Source organism: Sapajus apella, unplaced genomic scaffold, assembly GCF_009761245.1.
Source record: "Sapajus apella isolate SASKATOON/1434 unplaced genomic scaffold, GSC_monkey_1.0 scaffold3, whole genome shotgun sequence".
Taxonomy (NCBI): Eukaryota; Metazoa; Chordata; class Mammalia; order Primates; family Cebidae; genus Sapajus; species Sapajus apella.
In genome coordinates, this window is record NW_022436943.1 from 46,925,177 (window position 1) to 46,945,447 (window position 20,271).

Genomic DNA, 20,271 nt, shown 5'->3' on the forward strand with positions numbered 1-20,271 from the left:
TCCACTGGAAGATTTTGGTTTCTAGAGCAAACCTTGTAATATTAACTTCTTCCATGTTCTCGGTCGTCTTCTCTGAAGTCAGGTACAAAGCTCTGAATAACTGAGAATCTGGGTGTGCTGAATGCTGGTTAACCAAGAATTGGCTCCCGTGCATTTTTTCATTCGTGGATGTTTATGGACAGAATTTGCAAGGGGACTGCTGGGCATCAGATGGCACTTATCTTGAGCACATTCATTCTGAGAGAAAAAACCAGATGTATTAATAGTTTCCTACATAATGGTCACCACTCTCAAACCATGAAGGCAATCCAGCTTCTGGAAAATCCAGGTCACACAATAATCTACGAGAAGTAGAAGCAACTTCTTAAAAAAAGATTATCTGATAGGTTTTATCTGAGATCATCAGGGGATATATTTTTCTTGGGGATGAATAAAAAAAATCAACCTCTCCATCCACACAAAAGTAATAAATAGTAATAAAATATCTTGTGAACAGCCACTTCTTAGTAACCTGGACCTAGAAGATGTGGGTTCAAAGTCATGGATAGAAAGATATTAGATGCATCACAGAAAAACACAAAGAACACGGAGAACTTGGTTATAGATTTATGACATGTTTATGAGGCTGAATATTTGCTTTTTAAGAGCCTGCCTGCCATGCTTTGCGAAGGAAAGGCAGCTCTAGACAATGTTTCAACTCAGCTTCCTGGAGGCTGATGGGGGAAAGGGATAGGAGGGGCAGGGGGCTGTTGATCTTGTGATGGAGGAGCACGTGAGCAACTGAATTGCTTGAGTCTCAGCCCCTTTGCATAGGAAGTTAACTCAAGAGTCTTGGTGTTAGGTCAGCATCTGGGTAAGTGTGCCTTCTGGAAGAGAGGTCTTAGAGGGGGTTTTACCTCAAGCCAGCTCTTTAGTTCCAGGCCATGGAGTCTTTGGCATGTTGGTAATGGAACCACTTTTTCCATGGCTCTCAGCTCTCCCCCCACAGCCTCTCATCCTCTCTGCACCTCCCTGCCCTTGAATCTTACTGTCTGGTGACCTCTGCTCTGGGCTGGCCATCCAGTGCCCTAACTGTAGCTCTCCCAGGCTTTCTTTCAGTGGGTTCTCTGCCTTCACCATCTGCCCATCCATGGAGCCCATTACTTTGTCCCGGGTCAATCAATTATCATTATCTTAGTTCTTATAATAACATGTAATTGAGTACTTCCTTCCAAAAGGATTTTAGATAATTTTTGTGAAGTACCTAGCAATGAGCACATAGTGGGTATTTGTAGCTCCAAGTTTTAACGTAAGATTGAAGCTCAGCTTGCTTACTTGATGCTCACTCTCTTCATGGAGCTAACCTTAGACTGAGTAATTTATAAAGAACAGAAATTTAATTCTCACAGTTCTGGAGTTTGGTATGTCCAAGATCAAGATGCCATCAGATCTGATGTCTGGTAAGGGCTCACTCTCTGATTCCAAGATGGCGCCACATTGTTGCATCATCAAGTGGTGGAAGGGATGGAAGGAACAAACTTGCTCCCTCAAGTCCTTTTGTAAAGGCATCCATCCCTTCATAAAAGTGGAGCGCTCCTGGCCTAAACACGCTAAAAGGCCTTACCTCTTGAGACCGTTGCCTTGGGAATTAAGTTTCAATATAAATTTTGAAGGAGACACAAGCATTCATACCACAGCACCTGATTTGTCCAAAATTGTGCAGCTAGTTAGTGGCAGAGCCAGAATTATATCCAAAACCCGCTCTCCAAGATCTGGGGTCTTTGTACAACCTCTGTAGTTTTCAGGCTCCATGCCATCAAGGGAGCTTTCTCAGAATAAAGTCATATACAAGATAGATCAGTGCAGAGCTGTTCTACCTTATCATATGTTTACAATGAGGCATTCATTTGGAATTACGTGCTAGATAAAATTTATTAATTAATTCAGTAGAATTGAGTTATTTTTGACTACATACCTTCTTGTTGTAAGCGAGACCCTGGGTAACTAACTTACCCTCTCTGGGTTTGTAAAATGGAGATGATAAGAGCTCCTTGCTAGGTTGTAGTTGGCTTTAGAGAAGGTAATAGTGTCAAGCCTGGTACCTGAGAGGCACTGCATAAATGGTGGTTATTAGTATGATTTCACACTTCATTTTAGACAGAATATTAATTTCTCATTTAATTAGTGACCTAAAAGGATATTGGTGTCCTTAAAGTCACCAGAATCCAGATGAAACCTCAAGGCTCTCTAGCCCTGCAGATGGAGAAGGTCCCATCCACTCGGGAGAATGTGAAGGGTACCAGGACATGTTTGAGTCTGTGGAGGGATGTGCGCACCTGCTCTCATGAGCCAGGGACACTACCCACAGGGGATTCTGAAATGGGACACTTCTGTTAGTGACATGGCTTCTCACTGGTTCGGGAATTCTTCAGTTCCATAGCCCCTTCTGGTAACTCCAGGAGGCTCTGATGTTGACATTACGCTGCATAGCAGATGGCTAGGTAAAATTTATCTCTCCTAAATGTCTTAATGGCTGAATTCCTGGAAGGTAGTATTCCTGCTTCAGGCTGCATTTCAAGATGTGACTTTCACTTGGAACAGAGCCAAGAGCTGGACTTTAGGGAGGGTCTCGGCCACGACATGCTGTGCTAGGGACGAGCCTTGGGGAGAGAGGAAATACCTCCATTCCCTTGCAGCTGCCACTCAAAGAAAGCAAGCTGTTTCTTCTTTCTCTCTGGGGTCCTCTTCTTCCTTCTGCCACAGATTTCCATATGGATGTCCTACGAGAGCCATGGAGACCTGCACTTACCCATGAGTGTTTGTTAGTGCTTCTAGCAGATGCATAAGGAAGACAGAAGGCAAGTTTGTGAGGTGGGACCTCTGGTTACATGAGACATTTCCCATGCAGAATAACAGACTTGGAGAAATTGTGTATGCCTTTGAGCTGAGCTAGGCCAAGGGACGTCAAGGACATTTGAATATTAATTAGCACATATAGAAGCTGGAAGAGACTCACAGTCCTAATCATTGATTTAGAATGATAGGAGACACTCCAGGGTTTGGGGAAGTTGTGACTTGTCCCAACGTATATATATATATATATGTATTTTTATTTTAGACGGAGTCTCACACTGTCACCAGACTGGAGTGCAGTGGTTCGATCTTGGCTCACTGCAACCTCTACCTCCCGGGTTCAAGTGATTCTCCTGCCTCAGCCTCCCAAGTAGCTGGGACTACAGGCACCCGCCACCACGACCAGCTAATTTTCGTATTTTTAGTAGAGATGGGGTTTTACCATTTTGGCCAGGATGGTCTCAAATTCCTGACCTCATGATCCACCCACCTTGGCATCCCAAAGTGCTGGGATTACAGGCATGTGCCACCATGCCCGCCCCCAACATATATTTTTTGAGTATATTAATGAGGGCACTTGGCTGCAAATGAAAGAAACTCAAATTAAGGAAAAACACAAGAGTGGAGGAGATGTATTGGCCCATGTGCTTGAAAGCCCAGGGTTGGATCTTGGGCTGTGGGCATGGCTGGACGTCTTGTCTCCGTCTCTTTTCTTTCCATTTCAGATCCTTGCTCACTTCTGCACTGGCTTCAACACCAGGGGGCTTTTCTGAGTGGTGACAAAGATGGCCACTAGTATTTCCCTGTTTTCACTGTCCTCAGAACTGGTGATCCTAGAAAAAAAGAATATCAAAATTCCAGCCCAAGTACCAGAAATGACATGTCTGACCTGGCTTGGGTCACAGCCCCGTCTTCTGAAACAATTGCTTCATCCAAAATTCTGATTGGCACCATCTCTGAAATTTTAGCTTGGTTGGAGAATATGGCATGTTCTTGCTCCCTCTATAGTGATACGATTTTTGCCACAGTTGTCTGTGGTAGGTAAAATAATCCCCTGCCACCACACCTAAAAATGTTCACATCCTAATCCCCAGAACGTGGGCGTCTGTTATGTTTCATGGAAAGGGTGGGGAGGGTGAATCGAAGTTACAGGTTGAATTAAGGATGCTAATAAACTGTTCTTAATGAGAGTATTCTGGATTATGCAGGTGTACCTAGTGTAATCACAGGGCCCTTAAATGGGGGAAGAGGGAGGCAGAAAAGAGGCAGAACTAGAGAGACGCCATCGGGAAAAAGACTCGCCCAGACATTGCTGGCTTTGAAGATGGAAGGGGACCATGACTTAAGACGTGCAGACAGCTAGAAGCTGGAAGAGGCACAATAGATTCTCCCCTACAGCCTTCAGAAGGAACCAGCCGTACTGACACCTTGATTCTAGCCCAGGGAGACCCACTTTAGACTTTAGGCCTCTGGAACTGTAAGATAATAGATTTGTGTTGTTTCAAGCTGCTAAGTTTGTGGTGATTTGCTACACAGCAATAGGAAACAAATATAGTGCCCCAAATAAAAAGGACTGCCCAGCTTTCCCTGCATCCAGGTGTGGCCATGACTAAGGTCTGGGCACAGGAGGAAGAGTTGTGTGGCAGCTTCTGGCAATGCTAGACCCCCTCCCTCCATTTATGTCTCTTTCCTGCTGTCTAGACATGGATGCTAATTGGATCACAAGGATGAGGCCACACCCTGCAAAGACTGGAGGCATGAGCCGGAAGGAGCAGAGCCACAAGACCAGCCTCGGGGTTCCCACCTCCATGCCTTCAACTTCTATCTTGTTCAAGCCACTTTTTGTTTTTGTTGTGAGACAGAGTTTCACTTTGTTGCCCAGGCTGGAGTGCAGTGGAGCAATCTCGGCTCACTGCAACCCCTGCCTCCCAGGTTCAAGCTGTTCTCCTGCCTCAGCCTCCTGAGTAGCTGGGCTTACAGGTGTGGGCTACCACACCTGGCTAATTTTTGTATTTTTAGTAGAGACAGGTTTTACCATGTTGGCCAGGCTGGTCTTGAACTCCTGACCTCAAGTGATTCACCCCTCCTCGGCCTCCCAAAGTGCTGGGATTACAGGCCTGAGACACCATACCAGCTATGCCACTGTTATTTTAGGTGTTTTCAAAACGCACAGCTGGAGCCAATCCTAACCATTGTGGAAAGAAACGGCCTTAATGCGGACATTTGAGGAGGCCCAACAGACCCAGTGTCTCCACACGTTAGCTGGGAGCAACCCAAGGGCACCCCAGCGGTGGCTCAGGAGCTGTGGACTCCATTCTTTGCTCTCCCCGGTGTCTTTCCCACTGGATGCTGCAGTCTTGGCGTCCCTGCCCTCCTCTCTGTCCTGCCTCTTGCCGTTGCTGCTGGTATCTATTCTTAGGCAACCCTCACCATTCCTGAATCAGCCTGATCCTCTGGCTCTCTGGACTCTGCAGCCTTGGTGAGTACCCATGAGCCAGCTCTGGCCCTATGGAACGCGCTCCCACTCTGGCTGGCCTGGCCCCACATCCCGCCCAGAGAAAGCTAAATAAAAATGCAAGATGTAATTAGCATGGAAGACCTTGTCTTAGGTCTCCGTGTGTGACTTCACAGGAAATGAATCACTTATAATAGCTAACATATACTGAATACTTACTACGGGACAGAAAATTAAGTGAACTATTTTTTAGCTTTATTTTATCAACAGAGCAACAGTAGAAGGTAAGTCCTAGCATTATCTCCCTTTATAGGGAAGAAAACTGAAGCCATACTAGTAATTTATCTAAGATCACTCATCTGCTAAGTGGCAGAAGCTGTGTATAAGCCAGGCAGTCTGATTCTGGAGCCCATGTTGTGATAGATCTGTGTGCTGCCTCCCAAGCTCAATGACTTTCATCTTCTGAGTAGTACCTCATGTAACAAAATGTTTAGACAATCATGATAATGGCTCAGGGCACCAGTCAGGGCTGCCATGTACGGTTGGGTGGACTGTGCCCTGCACAACTCAGGAGGTGCCATTTACATTATCATATGCTAATTGTAACCCCTTGAGTTGTGCAGGGGACAATCTGCACAACTACATGTGGCCACTCTGAGGCCTTGGGGCCTGCACAAGCCGATAGCAGGAGGTTGCAGGGAAATGCCGGGAACTCAGTTGAGGAGCTATTAAAAACTCCTTGGGTGTTGGTGTTGAAAATTAGGAATTGGGGAAGTCAGCCAAAGTAATGGGAGACAGGAACACAGAGGGCTCTTGCTGGGGCAACCTGACGAAATGCTGGCTGGTTTCTCCCACACTCAAACCTGCACTAGATGATTTTTGCAACGCGGGGAGGGGAGGCGCTAGTTTTGTTTTTGCATCATCAAAATAATTCCTGCTCATTAAAGGCCATTTAGGGAATGCAGAAACATTTAAATAAGCTTAATATTTTAAGTAATAAAACATTAGCCATGGTTTGTTCTATAACCCAAAGAAAACCACTGTTAATATTTTATTGTATTGGCTGTACTTACTCTAGATGATCTCTTTCTATGTTTATTTTCATAGTTATCTATGCATAGAGTGAGAGTTCTCTCAACAGGAGAGATCAATATATGATTTGTATGTGGTTGGTCCTGCCAGAAATGTGAATACTATTTGTACAATTTTCACCTGGACTTCTAGAAACAGTTCAGATGGGACTGTGCTGACTCTTGCTTGCGTGGTAACATCTCAAAGGCTCCTCTTTGCTGATGGCACAGGCTACGGAGGGGCTTTGGAGAACTAGCAGGCAATGGGATGGAGAGGCTCTCATAGGTTTGAAGGGGAGGAGCAGGAGCTTCTCCTCTGGATGGAGAATGCAGCCCTGTCGAACACAGCATCCTGGTGGTGAGGGATCTCTGAATTCAACAGGCCAGTGGAACGTCTTGAGCCTGCTTGTACACCAGGAGGTAGGTGGCCTCCCTGATGATAAAGTCCTCCTCCTAAGGAGACCCTTGAGGGGATGTAGTTCAGCCTCCTCCCTCCTCTTTATTACCTTCCTAGCCCACCTTAACAGCACAAACACATTTCCTAGCTGAGGAAACTATGCCTTAGGGAGGTGAGTTGACCTACTCGAGGTCGTACAGTAAGTCAGTGTCGTACTGGGACCAGAACTTGGGGCTCCGGACTTCTTTCCAAGCCTGCAAATGTGTGCTGTTGAAAAAGTCTTCCTTTTGAAAGAGAACTTCGGGGGCTCTTGCTCTGGAATGAAGAACGTGCTAGAATAAAGAATCACATTCTGGCCGGGCATGGTGGCTCATGCCTGTAGTCCTAGCACTTTGGGAGGCTAAGGTGGGTGGATCACCTGGGGTCAGGAGTTCAAGATCAGCCTGGCCAACATGGTGAAACCCCGTCTATACTAAAAATACAAAATTAGCTGAGCATGGTGGTGCATGCCTGTAGTCCCAGCTACTCGGGAGATTGAGACAGGAGAATTGCTTGAACACAGGAAGCAGAGGTTGCAGTGAGCCGAGATTGCGCCACTGCACTCCAGCCTGGGTAACAGAATGAGACTCTATCTCAAAATTAAATAAAAATAAAATAAATAAAAGAACCATATTCCTCTGGAATAAAGAACATTCCATGGTCAAACCAATGTGCGAAGGCTTCACATTGCAAATTCTTTCTTGGAGATTCATAAGCACCTTAGCTTGCTAAAGTCTCAGAGACGGTCTGCGGCAGAGAAACCTGTTTAACTTGGTTCAATTCATTATTGCTTGAACTTTGTGGATGTTTCCATTGCTCACCTAGTTATGCCTTGAGGAACACATGTTGGGAAAGAGAGGCTGTGCTATGCCACGCTGCCTGTCCACTAAAGCCAGAAAGGATACCTGAGGACATAGGAAATGTCACACTGGGTGAGAGTATCGTCCTTCCAGCCCAGGAATTTGCTCTTTGACAGGGCCACCAAGAAAAGTGTTGTAACAGCATGTGGCTGCCCTTTGCTGAAGCCAAGCTTAGAGGCTAGAGGAGGTTTTTGTTTTGTGTTTTTTTTGTTTTTGTTTTTGTTTTTATTAGAGAGGCAGTCTCACTCTGTCACTCAGGCTGGAGTGCAGTGGTGCGATCTCAGTTCACCGCAATCTCTGCCTCCCAGGTTCAAGCGATTCTCCCACCTCAGCCTCCTAAGTAGCTGGGATTACAAGTGTGTGCAACTATGCCAGGCTAATTTTTGTATTTTTAGTATAGACGGGGTTTTGCCATGTTGGCCAGGGTGGTCTCAAACTCCTGACCTCAGGTGATCTGACTACCTTGGCCTCCCAAAGTGCCGGGACTGCAGGTGTGACCCACTGTGCCCAGCCTGAGATGGGTTTTTAAAAAATGACCTAATAGCTTTATCTGATACTGTTGTCTCTAAGTGGATTTAAACTTTTGAAAATTCCAAGTAGCTTACATTAAGTGCCATGTGAGCACATTCTTGCCTGTTGTGTTCATCTCTGTATCCTCAATGCCTTGAACAGTGACTGGTACACAGTAGGTACTCAATAAAGACTGGCTGAATAAATGAAATTAAATTTCTAATGACTTTTGGAGGCCAGAGTTCCAAAATAACTTTCTTCTGTGTGACATAAAATCTTGAACTTTCCTCTTCCGGGCTGTGAGATTTGCAACTTACCATTTAGATTTAACACATGCTTATGCAATACTTAATGTATACAAACCCTATACTAGGCATATTCTCATATAAAAAATCCCCTAATTAATATTGTCAGTGACCCTGTAAAGTACAATGGCAAAAACGGCAATTACTTTTGCACCAACGTAACATCTCAGTTTTCCAGGTGAGGAGGCTGAGGTTTGGAGGTGTTAGGTGACATAACCAAGGTGGCGTTCTTTTTAAGTGTTGACATGAGATTTGTGAGCCCATAGCCACAGCCGGGAGCAGCTTATTCATGGAGCTTCCCCAGAATGATAAAAGTAGTCTTAAGAGAAATCAACAAGAGGCAGGTCCCAGAGGAAGTCTCCTCCAGTTTATAAAGAAAGGCACTTCCTCTTCTGAAAAGTTGTCTGCAGTAAGGACTGATTATTATGACTGTCCTGGGCACCAAACAGGGACTCTAGGCCACCTGTTAAGTGTCTTTGTGGAAAATAATTCTGCTTAAGGCACAGTAACTCTGAGAATTGAGAAATATGAATAGTTCCCAGCTGATGGAACAGCTGAAGCACTAAGCCTCCCCTAGCCTTGGTTACAGCAACACAGTGTCATAACACAACAGCACGACTTCAGATTTCCCCATCCACTCAGTAGGTTGATAGTTCTTTTTCCACCCAACCCTTTGAATGCCCAGGTATTGATCTTATTAGTGCTAGAGTAACTTTGTCATTTTAAATTAAAGAATGAAAAAAAGATAGTCATCCTAACACCTGGTTGCCTCCTGAAAACTGTGTCTATTCCTTGCTAGCACAAAGTGCTGTTAATTACACTTTGTTCAAGACAGTGTCTGGCTGGATGGGATGATTATGTCTCAATAGATTTGTAGGATGTTTGAGCTGGGAGGAGCCCTGAGATCAACCTGTCTCTCATTTTATGGAATAGGAAACTGAGGCTCTGAGGCCACCCAAGGTCCTGCTCTCAATTCTTGGGGCAGTTTTTTTTTTTTAAACCCTGCTATCTTAAATATACTCTTGGCTTCATCACTCATACCATGTGACTTTAAGCAAGTTCTTAACCTCTCTGTTCTTTAATCATCTGTAAAATGTGGGCAATAAGAGTTACCCACCTCATGGAGCTGGAGTAAGGAGTACCTGAGACTGCCAGCAAAGTATATTTCCAAGTTCCAGGCACACAGAATTGCTGAGTAAATTAGGCTTTTAAAATCTTTAGCAATATTGTCATTGTTTTCCCCTCCCCACCCCTTTTTTCCGTTCTATAACCTCGTGATCTCCCTAGTTGGGAGAATGAGCTCTGCGAAGGAAGGGGTCCTCTCTGTCTGTCTACCCCTTGAAACTTGGAGATGAAGGAAGGGCACGTTAGTGGTATTTGTAGCAGGAGCTTCCCTGCATGCTAGTTTCCATGTTTGCTGGACATACAGAGTTCTGAGACCCTCAATGTGTTCCCTGAAAGTTTATGTGTTGAAAACTTAATTGTCAGGCATAGAATGATACAATGGATGGTGGGGACTTGGGGGGGGGGGTGAGGGATAAAACACTACAAATTTGGTGCCGTGCATACTGCTCAGGTGATGGTTGCGCCAAAATCTCACAGATCTCCACTGTAGAACTTATGTAATCAAATACCGCCTGTACCCAATAACGTATAGAAAAATGAAATAAATTTAGAAAACCCAAATTACCATTATAACAGTAGTAAGAGCTAATTAGGCCATGGGGACTTTGCCCTCATAACTGGATTAATCGCATTATAATGGGAGTGGGTTAGTTATTTCTGGAGTGGGCCCCTGATAAAAAGGGTGAGTTCAGCCCCATTTTTCTCTGTGTCTGGTGCACTTGCTTGCCATGTGGTGTCTTCTGCCATGGCATGACCCTTGCCCGATGCTGGCACCATCTCTGGGCTGTCCCAGCCTACAGCACTGTGAGCCATATAAACTTCTATTCTTTTTTTTTTTTTTGAAGGTGTGCATATGTGTTTGCAGGCTAGGATGTCAATAAACTTCTATTCTTTAGAAGTTTCCCAGTCTGTGGCATTCTGTTACAGCAGCAGAAAATGGACTAAGAAACTGGGCTTTTCCTGACTCTGAGAAAAGTCGTCTGCTAAATCCACTCATATTAAGGTGACAGTGATAATATGTTATTCCTCTCAGGAGTAAAACATTACTCCTGAGAGTAATGCCTGGGAAATGATATTTAATGCAAAGTAATTCATTTCCCAGGGTGGTGGGGTGGAGCGTCAGGTAACAGCGCCAGGGGGATAGGAGATAGAATTTGGATCTTGGGGCTGGGTCTTCCCGGTGCCCCAACAGTAAACCCACAGAAGATGATTCTCTGCTTGGCCCAGGCTCAGGGCTCCTCTTGCCCACGGCTGGAGATGTGATGTGTTCTCACTGGGAGGACTTCCTGCCAGGGAATCTAGGCCCGAAGGAGCTGCTTCTTGGTGGTGGGAAGGAGGAATCAAAGCCCCTGGGGTGTGGGCCACACTGTATGAGCTTGGATGGGCAGGTCGGATACTGTGAAGCTTTATTGTTTCTGAGACTCTACCTGGGCTCAGGGTTCAAAATCAAAAGCTTCCCACAGGTAAGATTAGCTAAGTGGAAACCATCTGCACTCTCTCTAAAGTAGAATGGCTTAAAAATCAAAGCAGAGGGTGCAGTGGCTCATGGCTGTAATGCCAGCACTTTGGGAGGACAAGGCAAGCGGATCGCCTGAGGTCAGGAGTTCGAGACCAGCCTGTACAAAATGGCGAAACCTGTCTTTACTAAAAATACAAAATTACCCAGTCGTGATGGTGGGCACCTGTAATTCCAGCTACTTTGGAGGCTGAGGCAGGATAATTGCTTTAACCTGGGAGGCGGAGGTTGCAATGAGCCAAGATCACACCAGTGCACTCCAGACTGGGTGACAGAGCGAATCTCCATCTCAAACACAAACAAACAAACAAACAAAACAAAGCAGAGAAAATATCACAGTAAGCACAGTTAGCAGACAGTCCATTTAAATAGCACAAATTGGTTTTAATTTTATGTCGATAAAATTAAACATTTAATTCAACATTTAAATAAATTTTTTTGGTATAAGACGCAATTATCTGTGCAAGACAGAAACGCTGGAGTACCCTTGTGTCTCTCTCCTCTTTGCCCCCTGTTTTGAATCCAGCATTGAGTCGTGCGGTGCTTCTAAACAGCTCTCGAATCTCTACTTCTCTTCCCATCAGTCCCACCGCCTCCGTCATTGCTCACTGCATATTGCAGCAGCCTCCTGCGTGTCTCCTCTGGGCCCCTCAGTATCAATCCAGTATGTACTGCAGTATCTCCAAGAATTTGCACACAATGTGATCCATTGGTGTGCAGGCAAAAGCCATTAGAATTTTGATTTTTGTTTAAGTAAAATTAAGAAAGCAAGCAAGCTTTCGTGACATTCAATGACTGGCTTGATTGTGGCTCCTTGCCCAGTTCTTCTGTTAGCTAATCTAATGCCACATTTGATTCAAGAGGTATCTGGGTATCCCGGGGCTCCAGAACATGACCATGTTCTGAGGGAGCCTGCGTGGTTTTGTTTGCTCTCGGTGTGTTGCAGTGAACTGCAGCTTGTGTCTTCTCCAGGAGAATGCTGTTCATGGATTACATTAAGTAGTTCCAATTAAAAAAACTTCCAAAAGATAGATTAGCAAGCTAAAAGGATTCCTGCATCCTTTTTGAAGATGAAAGATACAATTATGCTATGCATAATAATGCTTTAGTCAACGATGGGTGGTATATATGATCGTGACAGTGACAGTGTTCCATAAAACTATAATGGACCAGGCATTGTGGCTCATGCCTGTAATCCCAGCACTTTGGGAGGCTGAGGTGAGCAGGTCACCTGAGGCAGGAGTTCAAGACTAGCCTAGCCAACATGGCAAAATCCCGTCTCTACTAAAAATGCAAACGTGAGCAGGGTGTGGTGGCGTGCACCTGTAGTCTCAGCTACTCAGGAGGCTGAGGTGTGAAAATCGCTTGAACCCGGGAGGCAGGGGTTGCATTGAGCTGAGATGGTGCCACTGTGCTCCAGCCTGGGCAATAGAGTGAGACTTTGTCTCAGAAAAACAAAAACAAAAACAAACAAACCCCCCCCCCAAAACCAAAAACTATAATGGAGCTCAAAAATTCCTGTCACCTGGTGAAGTCATAGCTGTTGTAACGTAGTAGTGCAATGCATTACCTTTTCTGTGTTTAGATACACCAATATCATTGTGTTGCAATTGCTTACAGTAGCCTGCGATATAGGTTTGTACCTAGGAGTAATAGGCTACACCGCATAGCCTAGGTGTGCAGTAGGCTGCAACATTCAGGTATACGTGAGTATACTCTTTGACGTTCGACCACAAAATGGCCAAACGACACATTTCTCAGAACATTAAGCATGATGAATACTAAAGGTAAACAAAGGGGAACAACAAGCTAATCAAAAATATGGGATGAAATATGGACAAATATGTACTATTGTTTATTAGTAACAACTCTTACTCTAAGTATATAATGTCCTTAGTGACGTATGACTAATGATAACATGAAGTCAAATTTTTCAAGACTTAAAATCATTTTACTGGGGACATGTTCAAACACACATAAAATAGAAAATACAATCATGAGGCTGGGCATGGTGGCTCAGCCTGTAATCCTAACACTTTAAGAGGCCAAGGTGGGAGGACTGCTTGGGGATGAGTGTATGAGACCAGGCTAGGAAACATAGCAAGACCCTTTCTCAACAACAAAAAATAAAAATAAAAAAATTTAGCTGGGCATGATGGTAGATGCCTGTAGTCCCAGCTGCTCAGGAGGCTGAGGTGGGAAGATCACTTGAGCCCAGGAGATCAATGCAGTGAGTTATATAGTTCAGCCCTGGTGAAACCACTGCATTCAGCCCCGGTGAAATCACTGCACTCCAGCTTGGGTGAAACCACTGCACTGTAGCCCGGGTGAAACCACTGCACTGTAGCCCGGGTGAAACCACTGCACTCCAGCCCGGGTGAAACCACTGCACTCCAGCCCGGGTGAAACCACTGCACTGTAGCCCGGGTGAAACCACTGCACTGTAGCCCGGGTGAAACCACTGCACTCCAGCCCGGGTGAAGCCACTGCACTGCAGCCTGGGTGAAAGTGCAAGATCCTGTCTCAAAAAAATTAATTAATTTAAATTATGACCCCTCATGTGCCTATTGCTCAACTTCAACAGTTATCAACACTTTGTTAAGACTTCAAAAAATATTTTTTGTTAGCTCCCTTTAAAACAATTTCTATATTTGTATGTTTTATAATGTACATAAACTATGCAGTGTATACACACACACACTTATAAAAACACATACATTTACATAAACCAGAGGTGTGCACTCAAAACCTTACCACTTGTAAGGGTGTGTAGTCAGATGGTTAGAGGAGTCTGCTCCATGCTGCTGTCAGGAGACCTTTCCAATATGCAAATTTGATCATGTTGCTCTGTGTTGCCTATCCCTTAATGGCTTCCCATTGCTTCTAAGAGAGCTCTGCAAGAACTCGCCTAAGTCTCTTGCCTGACTTCCCACCTTGCTTTCTTTGCTCTGGCCCCAATGGCAGTTTGCAGTGCAGATTTGTGCACAGTGCACGTATGGGCCCATGTTTCCTCCTGCCCAGGGTCTTTGGGTATTTTTCTTCCTCTGCTTTCCATCTCAGTGACAGTTTCACCTCCTTAGGAATCCTTTGATTCCCTCTAGTCCAGATCTGGTTTCCCAAATGTGAGCCATTCTTACAGAACTGAGTTCTTTTCCTTCATTGCGTTTGTTTTGGCCTGTCACATTAGATTCATTTTAGTGATGGCTAATGTCTCTTCCTTCCTCTAGACTGTAATGTCCAAGAAGATGTGACACATGATCTTTTCTACCTATCCCCAGTGTCTAATGATGTGACCGGTGCATAGTAGGTGTTCAACAAATTGTGGATTAAATGAAGGCTTGTCCTAGTTCAAGGTTAAAAAGTGTGAGGATCAGCTGTGATCCCCGTGAACCAGTTGGTGGATGAATCATCATTGCATAAGTTCAACACTGGAAGAGATAAAGAACAATACAAGACAATTCAAGTTCACGGGTGGTGTGTGGTTAATTGCCCAGCAAGCACAGTGGATGTCAGATGCGTTAGGTTCAAAGAGAGAACACTGTGAGGTGGGCTGGGCTGATTTCAGACGGTATTATCTTTTGAAATATAAAAGCCACATGTGAACAAACACATATTGATATCCTGGAATCTGAACTTCTTGCTTGAAATACTAAAAGCATAATTTAATTTTGATTTGCAAGAGGCTCCAATTTGACCCTGAAGTCATAATGATAATGTCGTCTTCCCAGCTCATTCCCATGTGAATGAAATCTGCTCTTTTATCAGGCTCTGCATCCATCAAGCCTTGAAGATGGGGCTGTGGTTTATTAGTAACAACATCTTTCTTTAGGCCTTACAAAAGTCCTTCCAAGTCTGACTCTTGACTGAGCTTTCATATATATATTTTTTTGGCAGTTTTGTAATAAAAGGATTTGTTTGTATATGATCTGGTAGAGAACCAATGCTTGGTATTAATTTAGAAGGTTGTAGGTTGATTTGGGAAGCTCAGCCTGACATTCATATGATCTGAGCTTCTTTTTTCCCAAGAGAAGCTATGTTTGCATCGGTTTTAGTTTCAACATACACTTGTTTATTTTCTTTGTTTCTAGATTGTCTTCCTTCTCTAGAATATAAGCTTCTTGAAAACAAGGACCTTAACTGCCCTGTCCCCATTGTAACCTCAGCACCTAGGACAGGGCCTGACACAGAGCAGATACTCAATACACATTTGTTGAATGACTGACTGACTGTAGGGCAACGGTCTGAAGGAGAGTGGAGTTTATAGTTGCTTATGAAAGCACATAGGTCAGAAGGCTCTGCCCTGCTATTTCAAAATCTCTCTTGTTTGTAATTTGAGAGACGGGGACATTTTTCTCCCTATCTTTTTATTTTCTGACATTGTTTGGTACCAGATGCTTGTTCATAGTAGATGCTGAGAGGACATCAACTAAATAAATCAGAGAGAATTCTTGATCATCATTTGACCATGGCAATGGAGAAGGAAGAGCAGGCGGTAGAGGACTGGTTTTAGAATGGGCAGTCCTAGAGTGAATTCCCAGTTCTCACTCACAGAGCCATGTTAGGCAAATCTCTGGACTTCTCAACCTCAGTGTATTCATCTGTATAATTGGCACGTCAATAGCGGAAGACTTGTCCCAGGGCCACTGCGGCACTCTTTCTGGGAAGCACTCTGTAAGCAGTGAAATGCCTAGAAATGAGAGTCATAGTGGGCACTGGCCAAGGCAATCAGGAAAGGCTGGAAATTACCATAGGGTTGTTGGCGATGTTCTTGGCCTTCAGATGGATATTGGACTCAGAAGCTGAACCTGCTGGGTCCAGATTTGCAGGTCTTTGTCTCCAAAAGCTCCTCTTGTCACCACCTTCCTTTGTCCCCTCCCTCCCTCCCCCACGCCAGTCTTCCTTTATGCTGGCTCATGCAGTCTGTATGAACTGCCAGATGAAATGCAACTCAATAGCCTGAGTTATCTAGAATTACATTTCAAAAACATCTCTGCGTTTCCTCAGGGGAGGAAGGAAAACAGGGACCAGGACACAAAAGGGCATAGAGTACCCTCTAGCCACATTCTACATTTTCCTTTGTATAATTTGGCCTATGGTTTCCTAAAGGATTTTCCCCAGCCATGGTCAGCCCTGTAGATGGAATCATCTGAGGGGAGTTGGACGACCCTGCCCCGATCTCTCCTATTGGCCTGAAATTCTCACTACCTGAACTTTTGGTTTTGAAGCCAATATGTTTCCATTGAAGGTCATAATTAGCCATTATCATCTGAGCTTCCATCTGGGTTATCTCGAACTCCCTGGAGCCTGAAAAACAAAAGTGACAACTTTTGATAGAAAAGATAGTATCTGGCCAGGCTCGGTGGCTCACACCTGAAATCCCAGCACTTTGGGAGGCTGAGGAAGGAAGATCACTTGAGGCTAGGGGTTCAAGACCAGCCTGGCCAACATGGAAAACCCTGTCTCTACTAAAAATACAAAAAATTAGCCAGGCATGATGGCATGTGCCTGTAATCCCAGCATCCCAGCTACTCAAGAGGCTGAGGCATGAGAATTGTGTGAACCTCAGAGGCAGGGGTTGCAGTGAGCCAAGATCATGATACTGCATTCCAGCCCAGGGGACAGAGTGAGAGTCTATCTCAAACAAAACAAAACAAAACAAACAGAAAAACAGGATCAAGAAACTACTGCTTTGAAAGGACATCATGAAGACTATGCTTTCGGGGATCATTTCTATAGCTTGTTACTAGAAAAGTTTCTCTGAACGTGTAGAGCACCAACAGAAACTGGACACCTTCCTTACACCTCATACAAAAATTAACTCAAGATGGATTAAAGACAAATGTAAAACCCAAAACCATAAAAATCCTGGAAGAGAGACTGCGGCCACCCCCTGAGCACAGAGCCCCACCCTCACCGCCCCACCCCGCTGGTCCACATCCACTGCCAGCTCACCATGGATGATGATATCGCCGCACTTGTAGTCGACAGTTGTTCCCGCATGTGCAAGGCTGGCTTCGTGGGCGACGATGCTCCCCGGGCTGTCTTTCCCTCCATTGTGGGGCACCCCAGGCACCAGGGCATGATGGTAGGCATGGGACAGAAGGACTCCTATGTGGGTGATGAGGCCCAGAGCAAGAGAGGCATCCTGACCCTGAAGTACCCCATCGAGCACGGCATTGTCACCAACTGGGATGACATGGAGAAGATCTGGCACCACACTTTCTACAATGAGCTGCATGTGACTCCTGAGGAGCACCCCGTGCTGCTGATGGAGGCCCCCTGAACCGCAAGGCCCAGCGCGAGAAGATGACTCAGATCATGTTTGAGACCTTCAACACCCCAGCCATATATGTGGCCATCCAGGCTGTGCTGTCCTTTTACGCCTCTGTCCGTACCACTGGCATTGTGATGGACTCCGGTGATGGGGTCACCCACACTATGCCCATCTATGAGGGGTACGCCCTCCCCCATGCCTCTTTCTGGACCTGGCTGGCCGAGATCTGACTGACCGCCTCATGAAGATCCTCACCGAGAGTGGCTACAGCTTCACCACCACGGCTGAGTGAGAAATCCTACGTGACATCAAAGAGAAGCTGTGCTATGTCGCCCTGGACTTCGAGCAGGAGATGGCCACGGTGGCCTCCAGCTCTTCCCTGGAGAACAGCTTTGAAATGCCTGACTGCCGGGTCATCACCATAGGCAATGAGTGATTCCATTGCCCTGAGGCACTCTTCCAGCCTTCCTTCCTGGGCATGGCATCTTGTGGCATCTGTGAAACTACTTTCAACTCCATCATGAAATGTGACGTGGACATCTGCAAAGACCTGTATGCCAACACATTGCTGTCTGGCGGTACCACCATGTACCCTGGTATCACCGACAGGATGTAGAAGGAGATCACTGCTCTGGCATCCAGCACGATGAAGATCAAGATCATTGCTCCTCCTGAACGCAAGTACTCTGTGTGGATCGGCAGCTCCATCCTGGCCTCGCTGTCCACCTTCCAACAGATGTGGATCAGCAAGCAGGAGTACGTCGAGTCTGGCCCCTCTATCGTCCACTGCAAATGCCTCTAGGAAGGCTGTGACTTAGTTGCGTTACACCCTTCCTTGACAAAACCTAACTTGCGCAGAAAACAAGATGAGATTGGCATGGCTTTATTTGTTTTTTTGTTTTGTTTTGTTTTTTTTGGCTTGACTCAGGATTTAAAAACTGGAACAGTGAAAGCGACAGCAGTTGGTTGGATCGAGCATCCCCCAAAGTTCTACAGTGTGGCCGAGGACTTGATTGTACATGGCTCTTTTTAAAAAAATCATTCCAAATATTGTGAAAGGCATTGTTACAGGAAGTCCCTTGCCCTCCCAAATGCCACTCCACTTCTCTCTAAGGACAATGGCCCAGTCCTCTCCCGAGTCCACACAGGGGAGGTAATAGCATTCCTTTTGTGTAAATTATGTAACGAAAAATTTTTAAAATTTCACCTTAATACTTTTTTATTTTGTTTTATTTTGAAAGATTTTAGCCTCTGTGGCTATCCCCATTTTGTCCCTGAACTTGAGATGTATGAAGGCTTTTGGTCTCCCTGGAAGTGGGTGGAGGCAGCCAGGGCTTACCTGTACACTGACCTGAGACCAGTTGAATAAAGTGTGCTCATGCGTGCGTGCACACACACACACACACACACACACACACACAAAATCCCTAGAAGAAAACCCAGGCAATAGGAAATACCATTCAGGACACAGGCATAGGCAAAGATTTCATGACTAAAACACCAAAAACAATTGCAACAAAAGCCAAAACTGGCAAATGGGATGTAGTCAAACTAAAGATCTCTCTGCACAGCAAAAGAAACTATCATCAGAGTGAACAGGCAACCTACAGAATGGGGTAAAATTTTGGCAATATACCCATCTGAGAAAGGTCTAATATCCAGAATCTACAAGGAACTTAAACAAATTTACAAGAAAAAATCAAACTACCCCATCAAAAAGTGGGCAAAGGATATGAACAGATACTTCTCAAAAGAGGACATTTATGTAGTCAACAAACATATAAAGAAAAGCTCATCATCACTGGTCATTAGAGAAATGCAAATCAAAACCACAATGAGATACCATCTCAACACCAGTTAGAATGGCAATTATTAAAAAGTCAGGAAACAACAGATGCTGGCTAGGCTGTGGAGAAATAGGAATGCTTTTATACTGTTGGTGGGAATGTAAATTAGTTCAATCTTTGTGGAAGACAGTGTGGCGATTCTTCAAGGATCTAGAACCAGAAATACCATTTGACCCAGCAATCCAATTAGTGGGTATATACCTAAGGAATTATAAATTATTGTACTATAAAGACACATGCACACGTGTGTTTACTGCAGCACTATTTACAATAGCAAAGACTTGGGGCCAACCCAAATGCCATCAATGATAGGCTGGATAAAGAAAATGTGGCACACATACACCATGGAATACTATGCAGCAGTAAAAAAGTATGAGTTCATGTCCTTTGCAGGGACATGGATAAAGCTGGAAACCATCATTCTCAACAAACTAACACAGGAACAGAAAACCAAATACTGCACATTTTCACTCATAAGAGGGAGTTGAACAATGTGAACACATGGACACAGAGAGGGGAACATCATACGCCAGGGCCTGTAGAGGGGTGGGGATCAAGGGGAAGGAGAACATTAGGACAAATACCTAATGTATTTTGGGCTTAAAACCTAGATGATGGGTTGATAGGTGCAGCAAACCACTATGGCGCATGTGTACCTATGTAACAAACCTGCATGTTCTGCACTTGTATCCAGAACTTAAAGTAAAATTAAAAAAAAAAAAAAAAAGAAAAAGGACATCATGGAAGGAGATCCATGGTAGCTGAGGGTATAAGGGATCTCAAGAACTGAGCCAAAGGGGAGGATGGAAACATTAAGCTAGGGGAGTGGGAGAGAGGAGAGGAGGTACTTACAAACTGTCTGCATCCCAGATCTGTCCAGAGTGACTCTGGTCTGCCTTTTCAGTTGTAAGCCTCAATGAACTGGCTCATTATTAATTACTTGTTATTAATTAGCATTAGTGGAAATATAGTAACTTTTATTTAAATTTTAAGGCACTCTTCATTTTTTTTTTTTTTTTTTTTTTTTTTTTTTTTTTTTTT

At 44.7% G+C, this 20,271-nt stretch overlaps 1 long non-coding RNA gene and 2 pseudogenes across 1 annotated transcript; 2 read left to right on the forward strand and 1 right to left on the reverse strand.

Moving 5' to 3' along the window:
* Positions 1-9,794: 9,794 nt before the first annotated feature.
* Positions 9,795-18,759, reverse strand: LOC116533339. Its single transcript, XR_004261238.1, has 3 exons — positions 18,664-18,759; positions 15,969-15,981; positions 9,795-9,805 (listed from the first exon to the last, which is right to left on the reverse strand). It is a non-coding gene; the product is annotated as an uncharacterized LOC116533339 (long non-coding RNA).
* On the forward strand, positions 16,815-16,893 carry LOC116536312 (annotated as a pseudogene).
* LOC116533307 lies at positions 17,048-18,316 on the forward strand (annotated as a pseudogene).
* Positions 18,760-20,271: the final 1,512 nt, after the last annotated feature.